The sequence below is a fragment of the Astatotilapia calliptera genome, chromosome 13 (genome assembly GCF_964374335.1).
Source record: "Astatotilapia calliptera chromosome 13, fAstCal68.1, whole genome shotgun sequence".
Taxonomy (NCBI): domain Eukaryota; kingdom Metazoa; phylum Chordata; class Actinopteri; order Cichliformes; family Cichlidae; genus Astatotilapia; species Astatotilapia calliptera.
The window spans coordinates 995-5,000 of NC_137434.1; positions in this window are offsets into that span (position 1 = coordinate 995).

Genomic DNA, 4,006 nt, shown 5'->3' on the forward strand with positions numbered 1-4,006 from the left:
GGTCAAGGTCCATGCTGGATATGCGCTGGAGCGTAACTACAAGAAAGGTAAGCTAGTGGGGGACTAGAGCAGGGGAGGATGTGCGTCCCCGGGGCATGCTGGAGGTCAAGGGCCATGCTGGATATGCGGTGGAGGGTAACTGCAGGAGAAGGAAAGCTCATGGGGGATTAGAGCGGAGGAGTATGTGGGTCCTCGGGGCCTGCTGGAGGGCAAGGGCCATGCTGGATTTGTGGTGGAGGGTAACTGCGGGAGAAGGAAAGCTAGTGGGGGAGTAGAGCAGAGGAGTATGTTGGTCCCCGGGGCCTGCTGGAGGTCCAGGTCCATGCCCGATGTGAGTAGCAGCAGGGCCAGCGCGCCAAGGAGCACATCTTTTTCGACCGTGAAGGAGACAGGAGGCCGACTCACTGCCTCGGCTAAATGGAGAGGGAATTTCAGAAGGGCCAGGGCAAAAGCATGGACCTTTTCAGCTGTAAGGGAGGCAAGAGCAAGGTGTGATGTAGGTCCCCGGGGCCTGCTGGAGGTCCAGGTCCATGCCCGATGTGAGTAGCAGCAGGGCCAGCGCGCCCAGGAGCACATCTTTTTCGACCGTAAAGGAGACAGGAGGCCGACTCTCTGCCTCGGCTAAATGGAGAGGGAATTTCAGAAGGGCCAGGGCACAAGCATGGACCTTTTTCAGCTGTAAGGGAGGCAAGAGCAAGGTGCGATGTAGGTCCCCGGGGCCTGCTGGAGGTCCAGGTCCATGCCCGATGTGAGTAGCAGCAGGGCCAGCGCGCCCAGGAGCACATCTTTTTCGACCGTAAAGGGAGACAGGAGGCCGACTCTCTGCCTCGGCTAAATGGAGAGGGAATTTCAGAAGGGCCAGGGCACAAGCATGGACCTTTTTCAGCTGTAAGGGAGGCAAGAGCAAGGTGTGATGTAGGTCCCCGGGGCCTGCTGGAGGTCCAGGTCCATGCCCGATGTGAGTAGCAGCAGGGCCAGCGCGCCCAGGAGCACATCTTTTTCGACCGTAAAGGGAGACAGGAGGCCGACTCACTGCCTCGGCTAAATGGAGAGGGAATTTCAGAAGGGCCAGGGCACAAGCATGGACCTTTTTCAGCTGTAAGGGAGGCAAGAGCAAGGTGTGATGTAGGTCCCCGGGGCCTGCTGGAGGTCCAGGTCCATGCCCGATGTGAGTAGCAGCAGGGCCAGCGCGCCCAGGAGCACATCTTTTTCGACCGTAAAGGGAGACAGGAGGCCGACTCACTGCCTCGGCTAAATGGAGAGGGAATTTCAGAAGGGCCAGGGCACAAGCATGGACCTTTTTCAGCTGCAAGGGAGGGAAGAGCAATGTGCGATGTAGGTCCCCGGGGCCTGCTGGAGGTCCAGGTCCATGCCCGATGTGAGTAGCAGCAGGGCCAGCGCGCCCAGGAGCACATCTTTTTCGACCGTAAAGGAGAGAGGAGGCCGACTCTCTGCCTCGGCTAAATGGAGAGGGAATTTCAGCAGGGCCAGGGCACAGGCATGGACCTTTTTCAGCTGTAAGGGAGGCAAGAGCAAGGTGCGATGTAGGTCCCCGGGGCCTGCTGGAGGTCCAGGTCCATGCCCGATGTGAGTAGCAGCAGGGCCAGCGCGCCCAGGAGCACATCTTTTTCGACCGTAAAGGGAGACAGGAGGCCGACTCACTGCCTCGGCTAAATGGAGAGGGAATTTCAGAAGGGCCAGGGCACAAGCATGGACCTTTTTCAGCTGCAAGGGAGGGAAGAGCAATGTGCGATGTAGGTCCCCGGGGCCTGCTGGAGGTCCAGGTCCATGCCCGATGTGAGTAGCAGCAGGGCCAGCGCGCCCAGGAGCACATCTTTTTCGACCGTAAAGGAGAGAGGAGGCCGACTCTCTGCCTCGGCTAAATGGAGAGGGAATTTCAGCAGGGCCAGGGCACAGGCATGGACCTTTTTCAGCTGTAAGGGAGGCAAGAGCAAGGTGCGATGTAGGTCCCCGGGGCCTGCTGGAGGTCCAGGTCCATGCCCGATGTGAGTAGCAGCAGGGCCAGCGCGCCCAGGAGCACATCTTTTTCGACCGTAAAGGGAGACAGGAGGCCGACTCACTGCCTCGGCTAAATGGAGAGGGAATTTCAGCAGGGCCAGGGCACAGGCATGGACCTTTTTCAGCTGTAAGGGAGGCAAGAGCAAGGTGCGATGTAGGTCCCCGGGGCCTTTTGTCGTACCATAGGCACGAGTGGTGTGTGTGTGTGGCAAAGACTTTCTGCGCAGTGTCCCAGGGGCACGGGGAAAGGTTGTTGTACCATAGGCACGAGAAAAGTTGTCGTACCATAGGCACGAGAAAAGTTGTCGTACCATAGGCACGAGTGGTGTGTGTGTGTGTGGCAAAGTGCTACTGAGCGGTGTACCAGGGGCAGGGCGAAAAGTTGTTGTACCATAGGCACGAGAAAAGTTGTTGTACCATAGGCACGAGAAAAGCTGTCATACCAGGGGCACGGAGGAAAGTTGTTGTACCATAGGCACGAGAAAAGTTGTCGTACCATAGGCACGAGGAGAGTTTGTGTGGCAAAGTGCTACTGAGCGGTGTACCAGGGGCACGGCGAAAAGTTGTTGTACCATAGGCACGAGAAAAGTTGTCGTACCATAGCCACGAGAAAAGTTGTCGTACCATAGGTACGAGGAGTGTGCGTGTGTGGCAAAGTGCTACTGAGCGGTGTACCAGGGGCACGGCGAAAAGTTGTTTGACCATAGGCACGAGAAAAGTTGTTGTACCATAGGCACGAGAAAAGCTGTCGTACCAGGGGCACGGAGGAAAGTTGTTGTACCATAGGCACGAGAAAAGTTGTCGTACCATAGGCACGAGGAGAGTGTGTGTGTGGCAAAGTGCTACTGAGCGGTGTACCAGGGGCACGGCGAAAAGTTGTTGTACCATAGGCACGAGAAAAGTTGTTGTACCATAGGCACAAGAAAAGCTGTCGTACCAGGGGCACGGAGGAAAGTTGTTGTACCATAGGCACGAGAAAAGTTGTCGTACCATAGGCACGAGGAGAGTTTGTGTGGCAAAGTGCTACTGAGCGGTGTACCAGGGGCACGGCGAAAAGTTGTTGTACCATAGGCACGAGAAAAGCTGTCGTACCAGGGGCACGGAGGAAAGTTGTTGTACCATAGGCACGAGAAAAGTTGTCGTACCATAGGCACGAGGAGAGTTTGTGTGGCAAAGTGCTAGTGAGCGGTGTACCAGGGGCACGGCAAAAAGTTGTTGTACCATAGGCACGAGAAAAATTGTTGTACCATAGGCACGAGAAAAGTTGTCGTACCATAGGCACAAGAAAAGTTGTCGTACCATAGGCACAAGCAGTGCGTGCGTGCGTGCGTGCGTGCGTGCGTGCGTGCGTGCGTGCGTGCGTGCGTGCGTGCGTGCGTGTGTGTGTGTGTGTGTGCGGCAGTTCTTCTGCGCAGTGTACCAGGGGCACATTTCAATGTGCTTTCTGGAGTACCAGGGGCACGAGGATTTTGCCAGTGGTGTTCTGCTTTGTTAGTGGGAGGGGGCTTAAGTGTGGGTCCCCGGGGCCTGCTGGAGGTCCAGGTCCATGCTAGACATGTGGCACAGGGTAACTGCAGGGGGGGGGGGTAATGTGGGTCCACGGGGCCTGCTGGAGGTCAAGGTCCGTGCTAGATATGTGGTACAGGGTTAACTGCAGGAGGGGGGGGGGGGGGTAATGTGGGTCCCCGGGGCCTGCTGGAAGTCAAGGTCCATGCTAGACATGTGGCACAGGGTAACTGCAGGGGGGGGGGGGGGTAATGTGGGTCCACGGGGCCTGCTGGAGGTCAAGGTCCGTGCTAGATATGTGGTACAGGGTTAACTGCAGGAGGGGGGGGGTAATGTGGGTTCACGGGGCCTGCTGGAGGTCAAGGTCCATGCTGGATATGCGCTGGAGCGTAACTGCAAGAAAGGAAAGCTAGTGGGGGAGTAGAGCAGGGGAGTATGTGGGTCCCCAGGGCCTGCTGGAGGTCCAGGTCCATGCTAGATA